The sequence below is a fragment of the Macrobrachium nipponense genome, chromosome 4 (assembly GCF_015104395.2).
Source record: "Macrobrachium nipponense isolate FS-2020 chromosome 4, ASM1510439v2, whole genome shotgun sequence".
Lineage (NCBI taxonomy): Eukaryota > Metazoa > Arthropoda > Malacostraca > Decapoda > Palaemonidae > Macrobrachium > Macrobrachium nipponense.
In genome coordinates, this window is record NC_061100.1 from 121341637 (window position 1) to 121354572 (window position 12936).

Here is a 12936-nt window from a genome sequence, read left to right on the forward strand (position 1 = left end):
GGGTATTCAGGAGCAAGGTCTAGAGAATCTCTAGACCTTGTTTAAGAGGTAAGTGGCCAATTTACAGGGTTAATCGCAAGTCATCCTTCTAGTTCAAGAACAATCATGCTGAAGGTGCTATTGTGATAGGACAGTATGGAAAGCCAAACCGGAGACATTACAGTAATTGACAGGTCTGAGGCAGACATTAAACGAGGGATTAACGATAAGGGAAAGACCTACTAGTAAATGGCTAAACAGATGGATAGGTCTAGCTAGGATACCTAAATCTATCTAGATTTAGGTATCCTTGAGCTGGCACGGGTTCTTGCTCTTCAGCAGCCCGTAAACCGGTCTAGGCTTTATTAGACTGTTTGACAGGTATAGTCGAAGCTTCAAGTCAAGGAGGACCTCGATCTTGAGACGTTTGTCAGTAGGTTTACGTTGTGGTAATGACAATGAAGCCTAAGCCTGTATTGTTCGAGGCGAACGTGGAAACTCCACTGAGTTTCTCCTCTTCCATGATTCAGAATCCAAGCGTCTCATAGAAAAAACCCATGAATGGCATCAAATGGAGGTTAAGATGATGATAATAATAATAATAATAATAATAATAATAATAATAATAATAATAATAATAATAACCAGGGAAGGCTTTATGGCTACTTGAGCAGTGTAGATGGATTCACAGACGTTCATTTATGGTTATTAAATCTCAGGGAACTGAATGAAATTTCGGCAGTTTTGCGTGAATTGCTGCTTTCACTGACAAATATTCGAAACAACAGAATTATTGGAACCTTCTAAAGCTTAGCTCGGTGCATGTTGATAAAAATGTTAAAGAAGTCTACTGCTTGTTTTGTGGATACAAGGCCAGCTAGCGAAGGAAAACATAACATGCGACCTAGGAATTAGAATTCACTGAAAATATAAGTTATATATTTCACTTCCATTTGCGCGTGTACACACACAACCACACACACATTACATATATATATATATATATATATATATATATATATGTGTGTGTGTGTGTGTGTGTGTGTGTGCGTGTGTGTGTAAGTATATATATTTCTCTTGATGGCACAGTGGTAAAAGAGTGAATGTTTGATTTCCCAAGCAGCAGCAGTTCGAATCCCACTGGTCACAGAGCTCTTATTAATTATATAATTCCGCTTAGGTGTAAGTTATTCCAGAGGTATAGTGAATTTGGTATTAAACGACATTTGTGATTTAATGTTTGTTTACATATACGTATATATGTAAACACGTGAGGCTGAATTCTAATACGCAGCAACAGAGCTGTGTCATTCTTAAATCGTATGTTGTGATTAAGGTTATTCGCCTTTTGGTTCAGGGACCTTGGAACATCCCGTCAGGATGAATGGCCTCCTGAAAATGCAAAATGTGTAATTAAATATGATTAATTCACCTGAGTTGGCACCCGCACATAACCAAACTCCAGACAACGGCATAGTACGGTTTTTTTCACCCATCAGCTTTTTAGAGATGGTAAACAGTGGTTGCGGTGGGACGGCTTTGGTTCCTTATTTCTTATGGGACAGGGAAAAATGAGTGTCAACGGCCTCGAGTCTCAGACGCTGGGCTGGATGGCTTTTGTTGAGGTCATAAGAAAAAAAAAAAACTTTTAAGGAGGGTATTGACACTTAACTCCTCTGAGTCATTATTTTATTTTATTTCTGTTGCTCTGCCCTTTTTGAGCACTGTGGAGTACGACGAGGCAATTAATATTTTTGAGGATTGTCACTAACACGCGGAGTGCATATCAAATAGCGTACCTTCAATTGTTGAGTCTATAATGCTTAGTAAGAGAGTAAAGCGTATCAAGAGCTTAAATTAACAACGCTACAGAGTCTATGGGGCCTTTAGCAAATGGTGAGAGTTGGCACTACACCGAACACTGCTTACTCGCCTCTCGCCCCCTCCCCCCTCCCCCACCAAAAGAGACAAAAAACTGAATGAAGTCATGACTGAATACCTGACTCAAAATGAAGTCCTCAGCATTATCAGCCTTTACATCACGTCATCAAGAAAGCCCTGGGAAAGATTATCATAAATGGCCGGTAGTTTTGTGCTGACGAATTATAATCTTTCGTCCTTCATGAGCCAGGCCTGTCTCATCCTTTTCATTTCTTCGAATCCGGGCAAGTCAAAGGCAACAATGGAATCCTTGTCAAATTTGCCTCTGTGCTCCCATAGTTGCGTGAAAATTGTTTGTGTGCGCTGGTCAGTACACTGAGGAATAGGATGTTAAATAATTTTCTTGTCCCTTTTTGAGTTTCAACCAAAAATATATAAAATAGTACCCATATGCATGTATTACCACATATGTAAGCATATGACCCTCGTACTGGATAAAATTTCCACATATGATTCATGTAATATCTAATATACAGAAGATATTGCATATCAGAAATTTATAATGTCTTCTTTCAATCAGCAGAAACAGATAGAATTATATGCATAAAGAATGTGCAGTACATTAAAATTTCATATCATCATACTACATACACACATAGATATATATATATATATTATATATATAGATATATATGTGTGTGTGTGTGTGTGTGTGTGTGTGTGTGTGTGTGTGTGAAGTTACACATAATCCATAAATATCCACTGGAACTAGTTGACAACTTCATCACAAACTCATATCCTTTATATATGTTATTCCCAACCAAGAGTAAGTTCGAAATTAATTGCTTATTCGTTGATTAATGTGTTTGTAAAAACATACATATCTGCATATATAATATATGTATGTGTTTGTGCATTTGCGAGTGTCCATTTATATAGTTATATATATATATATATATATATATATATATATATATATATATATATATATAGTATATATAGTATATATATTCATTTGTATGTATATGTATACACGTATATATATCCATGTGTGTGTGAGTTGTAATCGTAAGGTTAATAGCTTATTCGTTGATTAATGTGTTTGTGTAAACATACATATGTGCATATATATGCATGCGTGTGTGCATTTGCGTGTTTCCATTTATATAGTTTTATATAGTATATGTATACACGTATATATATCCATGTGTGTGTGTGAGTTGTAATCATGAGGTCTTTCTACAAAAAAGGAAAAAACAAAGGTGCGCTTGTGAACAGTAGGTGGTCAACCCCAAAATTGTGAACGCTGCAAAGGTATAAAGGAAATGATGCATCATCATTTTGAAGAAAGTTCATTAAACTTTATGTTAATTTTTCTGATATGTAGTGAAAATTGCATCTGTATAAACTCCGCTTTCGCGCTCAATACTACATCAGTCTACTAAAAATAATATATATTTGATATATAATATATACCAAAAGAATAATAATAATAGTATAGTATATATATAAACTATATATATATATTACTATATCTATATATTATATATATACATATATATAGCACTGGAGGCAGGTAATTACTAAAAACTTCATCAAACAGCGGAAGTCGGAGAAGGACAAGCATGTCGGAATCAAATGGCTTTATTAAAATTGCCGTCGTTTTTGGACAAGTCCCATTTTCAAGGCTAAAAAAACAAACAAATTTACAAACATTAAAATGACTGAAACTAAAGACGAAAATAAAAAAAATTACAAGTGTCATAAAATTATTAAAATACAGAATAGAAGGCGAACCTAGATTTCAAGAAGAAAGTCGAGTAACAAAGAACAGCAACTTGGGGTTCCACTCACGACTGGCGTTGGGGAGGACTGGAAGTTTAACTGCGGAAGTGTTTAAGAAACAACGATTCCAGAACCATTAGAACTTGGTCATTCGAGGCTCTACCGAAAACACCAAAAGCATCATATTTTATTTTATGTTTGCACTGAATCACATGGAGAATTCAGGGTTCGATAGTTTCATCCCTGTTCTGTAGCTAACACCGCGATGAGAATCTCTTCCTACCTTCAGGAACCTCCTTATCCAATCTTATTTATCAGTTTTGAGCATTTTATGACAATTGTAATTTTTTAATTTTCGTCGTTTGTGTGAGTCACTTTAATGTTTGTAAATTTATTTGCTTTTTTTAGCCTTGGAAATGGGGTTTGTTGTCCAGAAACGGCGGCAGTCTTAATAAAACCATTGATTTCGACATGCCAGTCCCTCTCCGATTTTGATTATATATATATATATATATATATATATATATATATATATATATATATATATATATATATATATAGACCGGCATTGTTTGAACCGTAATATCATCGTTATTTTTCGTCGTAGAAAAGTAAGAACATTGTTGGAATCCTCGTGAAAATTTCTATCAGAATTATATTTTGTTTTTTCTTTATAACTAATACTAAAGAGCTTAGCAGACGGACAGCCTGCTGGGTATTCGGATCAAAACGATTTTACGGCAAAACGATCCCCTAATATCACCATTATTTTTCATCGCAGAAGAAAAGTAAGATCATATTTGAAATCCTAGTGAAAAATCCTATCAGAATAATGCTTTTTTTTATTTTGGAATAATAATAAAGAAGTTAGCATGACTCGGATATACGGATCAAAACGGTACTCGGTAAACACCATGCCTTATAAAATCTACATACGTATATGGTCCGACTTTGGTTTAATTTGGTCAAGCAGTTTGACCGTCTACAGCGAACATACACATATACATACAGACATATATACATAGTCCGACCGTCAGCTTTATATATATATATATATATATATATATATATATATATATATATATATATATATATATATATATATAATATATATATATATATCTATATATATATATATATATATATATATATATATATATATATATATAATATATATACCTCTTGACAATGAAGATAATGGGAAAATTTTGATAACTTTGAAACGGTAACAACTTAGCACTTAAATTATGTACATCACTTGTCCAAGTTCAGCGCTGTCTGAATGTCGATATGCTAACAATAAATCAAGCAAAGATAGATATTAATTTTTATCTTGGTTCCTTGCAATATTGAAAGCAATTTCGGATGTGATAAATTAAACTACTTTCTTAATAAATAGGTGCAGAAACTGGCGATAATGTACCTGACCGCGAATTGTGGACCTTAAGTGATAATAAACTATATGTCCATTTCAACGCCAATATAGTTATGATTTGCGTGGGACAAAAATCATATGTCTTCTATATTTTCAGTCAATGTTTTTAAGGCAAAATATGCAGGTTTTATTTTTCTGCTAAATTTAGTTCGTCATTTCGACTTTTTTAATATTATTATTTGCTTATTCGACCTTACCGTAATGAGCTCTAACTGCCCAGCTTCGAGATAACACCAAAACAAGATCGATGAAAGAAAAGCATTAAGAAAGTTCTCGGTAGAGAATCAACTCCTAATGAGTTTTCTTTTTTTTACGGTTTAATGCACAATGAGTGGCACAAATATCGTATAAAGGGCCCTATACACTGAACGATTGTATGAACGACTGTCTGAACGATTGTCGTTATCAACACACACACACACGCGCACACACACACACACACACACACACACACATACACACACTATTCAGACAGTATGAACGATCTCCGCACCGATTTCAGTCCGAGCAAAGATTTTTTTTCTGGAAGACATGGCATCATCTCTAGAAGAGACGCGCGCCATAGCGTTATATCGGCAGACAAACCCATGCCTGGAACGATCTGTGTATGACAGACTTAAGTCGCAAGCTAGCAACCTGGTCGTGACAGATTCCCGCCGAGATCGTTCAGACACGAAACTCCGCCCACTTTTGCATTCAGACAAGCCCATGCACAATGCTTTTGCGAACGATACAGATAGTCGTTCGGACAATCGTTCATGCAATCGTTCAGTGTATAGGACCCTTTAGAGTATGAACTTCAGTATGTCACTGGAAATGCAATTTATCGTAATTTTGACAGCGTATATTCTTATATATCTGCTTCTCCATTTTTAGCCATTATTTCTTATGGATAAGTATGACATTTTTGTTCTGGCCTAATATAATGCCAACTCGTCATTTTGACATTCATTTTTTTTTTTGCTCTTTTTCTTAATATGTCGCAATAGATAGCAACTATTCAGCTTGAAAACTGCACCAAGAAAGCCACATTTACGTAGACAAAGAACAAATATCTCAGAGCTAGGGGTAGGTGAACTGCGTTTCTGTAATATACATGAAAAAATATTTCGATACGGACACTGTATATAGTATATATATATATATATATATATATATATATATATATATATATATATATGTATGTATGTATGTATATATATATTATTATATATTTATATTATATATATATATATATTTATATATATATATATATATGTGTGTGTGTGTGTGTGTGTGTGTGTGTGCTCACATGGATATATCTACATATATAAACACATTCCAAATGCATAAGCGATGCATTAAATAAAAGTCGAATAAAAGCAGTCCGCTAAGCGCTAAGACCGCGCATCCGTCAAAATTCACGAGTCGTCATCTCATTCTTAACGAACCGATTTTAAAATAATAAAAAAATACACCATTCTATCGCAGTATGAGCGCTCGTGAGAGACAGCGACAGTAGAACGTCACAAGACACGACGAACGACAGATAGCTTTTTCTCTCACATCAAAAATTTGATTGACTGAAGGTAAAAATATATTTGCGTCGGTGACCATAAGCGTTACGGCTGTTCACAACAAAAATTCATGTTTCCTGTCCATATAAATACTTGAAATACAGTAACCAGAGAACAGCATCATGTGAACTGTAAATGAAATCGTTGTTTTGTCATGGATATCCCCGTTATGATCTAGAATCTGTTAATCCTCTCATTTATTTGATGATGATCTTTTGAAACAGGCAAACAAGCCTTGTTAATGATAGTTTTAGTAATTTCTTTAATATCATTTGGGAAGTCATTCGAAGTTTGTGCAAGAATAAATAATTCTGTGTAGCGTATGGCCTCGTTTCTCATTCTTGATAATTATCTCTAGTAATATAGCTTCCTAAGTAATTTAACTTGTGATTTTCTTAGATAATACGCCATACCTAATTCAATTAATTTATACTTTTTCCGTATAATATAATTTTTTTTAAGAATATTCTTATTCTAATATTTCATTCATCATCTTTTTAAAGATATAACTTAATTCATCATTTGCCTTACAAAATTCATTGTCCCTCAGCTCAAAGTATATGTTAATGTGCATGATAAAAATATTCATATGATTTAATCGTAATTTAGCTTAACAGTAGCTTTCTTTATCTTAAAACTTATCAGTTAACTTTCTTCCGTGAGGTGTTCACCCATTTCATTATGAAAATTAATAACCGTGCCTTGAAATATAATTTCAAATATAATTACGACTTACCGAGAGACGATCACAGCGAATGGAAAAAGTTTTGAGAATCAACTGACCTGGGAAACCAGACCTGGAATCAGAAGCCTGTAAAAGATGCGCGGAGAGAGAGACGGAGTCCGACTGGAATAACCGATGAGATGTATTGCATGGCTTACCTGCCCCGTCACGTGTATATATATATGCGCTCACGCTTACACACACACACGCGCGCGCACACACACACACGCACCGAAGTGTCCCTGTCTACGCCATGTCGTTATAGCAACCGATGCCTCTTGTTTCCAGGGGATGTAACTCCGGGGAATAGGAAAGACTGGTGATTAGCGAGGGTGGAGCAGTCGAAAAGTATTGCGAATTGATTCTCGTCATTGGTATTTCTTCAGCTTTGTTCAATTTTCCTTATTTTACGCAAAAACCGTCCTTGAAGATTTATTCAGTCAGTTGATTTATTCTCTAAAATTATGATCACATTGGCAGTGAATCCCGTTACGGGTTTAATAGGTTTATTGCGACTACTCGCAAGAAGTTTTTCTCGAATGAGTATTGGCAGTGGAGGACGATAAAGTTAAAGTTAAAGGAGTTAGACAGTTAAGCGAGAAGCAAGAACCAAAAAGCAACGCACTAGTGCCAAACACGACAATGCAAAGAACACGTAGTATTACCTACAGAGTGCTGCTCAAGACACTCTGTCCAGACTAATCTAAACCACCAAAAGTTTTGCGTAGCTTCAATGATTACCCCAGATCTTTGATCGCTTGGGGTACATATTGATGGCGTCTGACACAAAAACGAGCAATATAATGTAGTCAAAAAGTTAATCGCCTAAAATTAACAGAATCAGCGTTTCTGGAAGAAAGGGAAATTTTATCTGAGGTGTTGCCTTGCCCTGGAACGACAGTAATGTGGTTTTCGGGTAATCTCGCTTCGTACAAACTTTTCATCAAATGCACCTCAGGTTCGGAGTGCGTAGAGGTCTTTATCGTTTGCACACCTCGGCACAGCCCCTAAGTCTTCAGTTTTTATGAGCGTAATTGGCGTTTGGGCTTAAAATCGAGGCACTTTTGTTTGTTCCAGAACATTTGTAAGAGGCGACCTATATGGAAATGTTTTGAAGGAGATTCAAATCTCAATGCAATCTGGCAGTGGGTGCAAACACTAAGAAACAAAAATTTATTATTATTATTATTATTATTATTATTATTATTATTATTATTATTATTATTATTATTATTATTATTATTATTATTAGCCACAGAGAGCAATACAAAAAATAAAAAATTAAATTTCTTTATGCCTATTATTTGCTCCCAATGAGGCAAATTTCAAATGATCCCCGGCGATACGATCAATTTTCGTAATTTTGGTAGGGGATAAAATTGTGCGAACTATGGACAGTTAGAGAATATAGATATAGAAAAATGGTAAAACTTAGCGACAGGGACAGTATCGTGAATATCCAAGTATAAAAGCAAGTGTCCTTAAGTTCATTAGAATGATCCATAGCTTATTAGACTGAGGCAATATGCATGCAACTTTGCTTCTATGACGATGTCATATTTTTTTATTATATTTCATTCATTGTTATAATATTATGATCATTTTATGTCTGTCAGTCTTGTTTTCATTCGTGTTATTTCTGCATTCATTTTCACCAAAATGATATCCAGGAATAAACACTGCATACTGGTGTCTCTTAGGTAAGGATTATTAAAGCAGCCTGTCGAAGAATAATTTATGAGATTATTACTTATTTCTTACATGCAAACCCCTCCCCTCCCCAACAGAACCGTTCTTTGTTGATGTTTCGAGGAACGATGTACTTCAATTTTTACTGATGTTCGAGAACCTTGGATTAATAATACGTTAGTTTCATATACGTTCACACCTTGGTTAAAAGACGTCTTAATCAACGGATAATTCTATCTACGGCAGTTTTGTTAGTACAAAAAAGGAAAACGCATCTTCGAGAAGTTCTGCGGCACGGATGCTTTCGCGTGTGTGTTGGAAGCGCATGTTCTCATGATGGTTCTAGAATCGGCAGGAGTTTTGTGGAACTTATCAGGAGCCGACGTGACGTGAGAAACGCCGCGATTTCTGATGCAATACTACGTCGAGAAACTTCTAAATCGTTCCGGAAATCTCGGGAGTCTGTGACGCTCGCCGTAGGCCCCGCCCCCAGAATGCTGTATAAATATGACGGACGAAGTAGGAGAAGGCAGATCATCAGTTAGTCACAGAGATCAGAGATCATCAGTTAGTCACAGAGATCAGAGATTATCAGTAAGAGCCACAGATCAGATTATCAGTGAGAGATCAGCAGCAGAGATCGTCAGAGAGAAAATGGCGCCTGAGAATTAGTCGAATTTTGGTCAAGTCGTCTCCAGGAGTGGACGACCGAGTTATTTCGACGTTGAGCCAGCCTTCAGAGAAGAAACGTTCTGCTAGAGGTTTTGGGGAGTTCCTGCCCTTGAAGTATCAAGAGTAGACACTATTTTCTGCAATACGGAGTCAAGAAGACGTCGGCAATCACAGTTCTCCTTTTGTGAAGCCATCGCTTTGATTCGCAAGACTGGCCAACAAGTATTTGAATTACCTCACTGTTCCCCTAGTTCGCACATTGTAAGATTTTATCTTTTTATGTAAATAGGAGATACCATTCTGCATTTATCTTTGTTAGTAAGCTTGTAAATAAACCTTTGCTGTGTTAGTGTTTCATTCTATATTCATATCCCCAGTTTCAACTGTTGGTGTCGATTTTTTTTTTTGTTTATTTCATATCGAACCTGAAGCGGATCTCTCTCTCTCAGAGGCCGTAACAGTTAGGCAAGTCACGTGAATTGAGTTCCCAGCTGAAACAAAGAGAAAGGTTCAGTCTACGGGTAGGTTTTGTTAAATGCATAGATCTATTACACTATTCCCCCTGACTTTGCGTGTTTTGTGCAATTGTAGTGCACATAGTCATCATGGCAAAGAGAGTCAAAAGGAAATAATAGAAAAAATGAAAATGGTGTCTGCTTGGTTGATCTGGCCAAGGAGTATGAAGTGGGCAAACAAAAAAATCTACTAAAATTTAACGTAAAGCATTAATCAAAGCAGCGAATGTTCCAAAGGGGGTGTTGATATTGATAGTGTTTTTATTCAAGTCATTTCTTAAATAAAAATGCATGACAACTGCAGGGGTGGTTTGAGAAATTCAACTAGTGGAGTGACATACAGTGTGGTAGGGGTATAGGGAGGCTACCAATCCTCACAAAGAAGCTGCTGAGAAATCTTTTACAGTTCAAGCACTATGTAGACACTGAAGGCTGTGTTCCCCAACAAGTATTCAGTTGAGATGAGACAAGCCTGTGTTGGAAGAAAATACTAAGCAGGACCTACATCACCCTAGAGGAGAAGTTACTGCCAGAGTACAAGCCGCTGAAGTACAGGCTAACAGTATTGCTCTATAAGAATGCAAGTGGGAATTTAAACCTGAAGCCTTGGTCTACCACTCAGAAAACCTAAGAGGTTTCAAGAAAGTAATGTAATGAAAAATAAGGCTACTGTGATGTAGAGAACTAACAATAAAACTTTGATAACCTGGCAATTTTTCGCTGATTGGGTGAATGAGGGGGTTAGCCCTATCATCAAGAAACACCTTGAGGAAAGGCTGTTGCCTCTGAAGGCCCTCATTGTGCTGAACAGCGACCCTGCTCATCCTCCAGGCTTGGCGGCCGAGTGGGGGCAGGAGTTTAACTTCATAACAGTTAAGTTCTTCCCCCCTAATATGACTCCTCCTTTGCAGCCCATGAACCAGCAGGCCATTTCAAACCTTAAAAAAACTCTGCATCAAAGCACTATTTCGGAGGCGCTTTTAGCTGATCCCTGACACAGAGTCAACCCTCAGAGAGTTCTGGAAGAACCACTTCAACATTCTACATTGCATAAGCCTCCCAGACAAAAAAGCCTGGGGGGTGATGTCTCTAACAGGAACTTTGAAAGCTTTGAGGCTGAGCCTGTTGTAGCCAATATTGTGTATGGTTAAGCCCATGGGCTTGGAGGTCAGATTATGACGTGGAGGAGTTGGTAGAGGAGCACAAAGAACTCGCCACAGAAGCACTGCATGACCTTCAGAGGGAGTAGAAACAGACAACAACTGAGGAATTATTTTCAGAGGAAGACTAGGAAGAGAAGGATGTCCCGAGCTCATTAATAAGAGATCTGTATGTAAATGTGAGAAAAGTACAAGGTTTTCTTGAAAAATATAAACCTTAAAAAGCTGTAGCAAATTGTGCAATGAACCTTTTGAATGACAATGCTATTTCTTACTCTAGGAACATTATAAAATAGGGGAAAACAAATAGCAATGGACAGGTTGTTAGTGAGAAGAAACTAGAACAAGTGGGTGGAAAGAGAAACGACCCCGGGAGCACGGTTGGCTGCTATTTTTTTAAGAAAGGGAACTCTCCGTCGAAACAATAACAGGCCCCCCGCTTCTTTATGTCACCTACCACACATGCCATCAGCTCTCCTAATTACAGGTAAGTAAGAAAATATTTACATTTATTTCATCTATTTACTTTAGGCGTTTGTATATCTGCATGCTAGTGTGATGAAAACTGTCACTTGGCTTTCAAGTTTCTTGATATCTAGATAATCGAAGATAAAAAAGAACCTTGGCATCTTAAATTTAAAAAGTAACCTCAGAAGGGAACAGATGCCTCAGTGGCGTGATCGGTATGGTCTTGACCTACCACCTTGGTGGCCGCGAGTTCGATTCTCGGGCATTCCATTGAGGTGTTAGAGATGTGTATTTCTGGTGATAGAAGTTCACACTTAACGTTGTTCGGAAGTCATGTAAAGCCATTGGTCCCATTGCTGAATAACCACTGGTTCCATACAATGTTAAAACACCATACAAACAAACAAACAAACCAAGGAGGGAACAGTTCATCATGAAAAATTTGGAGACCATGCTGCTGTTATCCAGTTACAAGAAAAAAAGGAAAACTGTGTCAAGTCTTGACTTTTTCTGATACTTTTGTCATTCCTCCCATTTCAAGAACCGCTGGCTTGAGAACTGGTGAGATCCTTCACTAGATTTCCTTAATACCTGATTCACAACTCATTAAAACAGAATGGCAGATAAGGCAGCCTCATCCTTTAGCACAATGATGGAAATTGTGGTTTCATAATCAATAATCATTAGACTTATGCTTCTATCATCAAATTACCTTCCTGAGTGAACTTGTGCAATTTCTTAATGGACAGCTCGTTAGTGATGCTATTTTCTCAATGGAAAAATCTGCTGAACTTTGTGGAACTTAGATTACAGCAAAATTAAATTCTAAGTCTTTGGTTATCACACGGAAGAAAATTTTTTAAACTTCGTTTATAAAGATAGCAGCGAAACGCTGTCCAATATCAAAATGCCTTTTGATGCAAGACTATCAGATTGTTTAATAATCTTCAGTACATTAGTTGTGTTGTATTACCACAACTGTTATTTTCTCTGATAACAATTAAAGAATAGTACCTGGGTAAATATACAATAATCTGTCAGTTATCTGATGTTCAAAAGCGCTCTTATAAGG

The 12936-nt window shown here is 36.5% G+C and overlaps 1 protein-coding gene across 1 annotated transcript in view; it reads right to left on the reverse strand.

Annotated features, from left to right (window-relative positions):
- The window catches only part of LOC135211103 (protogenin-like), a 45256-nt gene extending 37755 nt beyond the window's left edge, over window positions 1–7501 (reverse strand). Inside the window, exon 1 of the mRNA XM_064244186.1 lies at window positions 7420–7501. The gene's annotated coding sequence lies outside the window, so the exon portion shown is untranslated. The remainder of the gene's footprint in view (window positions 1–7419) is intronic.
- Between the last annotated feature and the right edge of the window lie 5435 nt (window positions 7502–12936).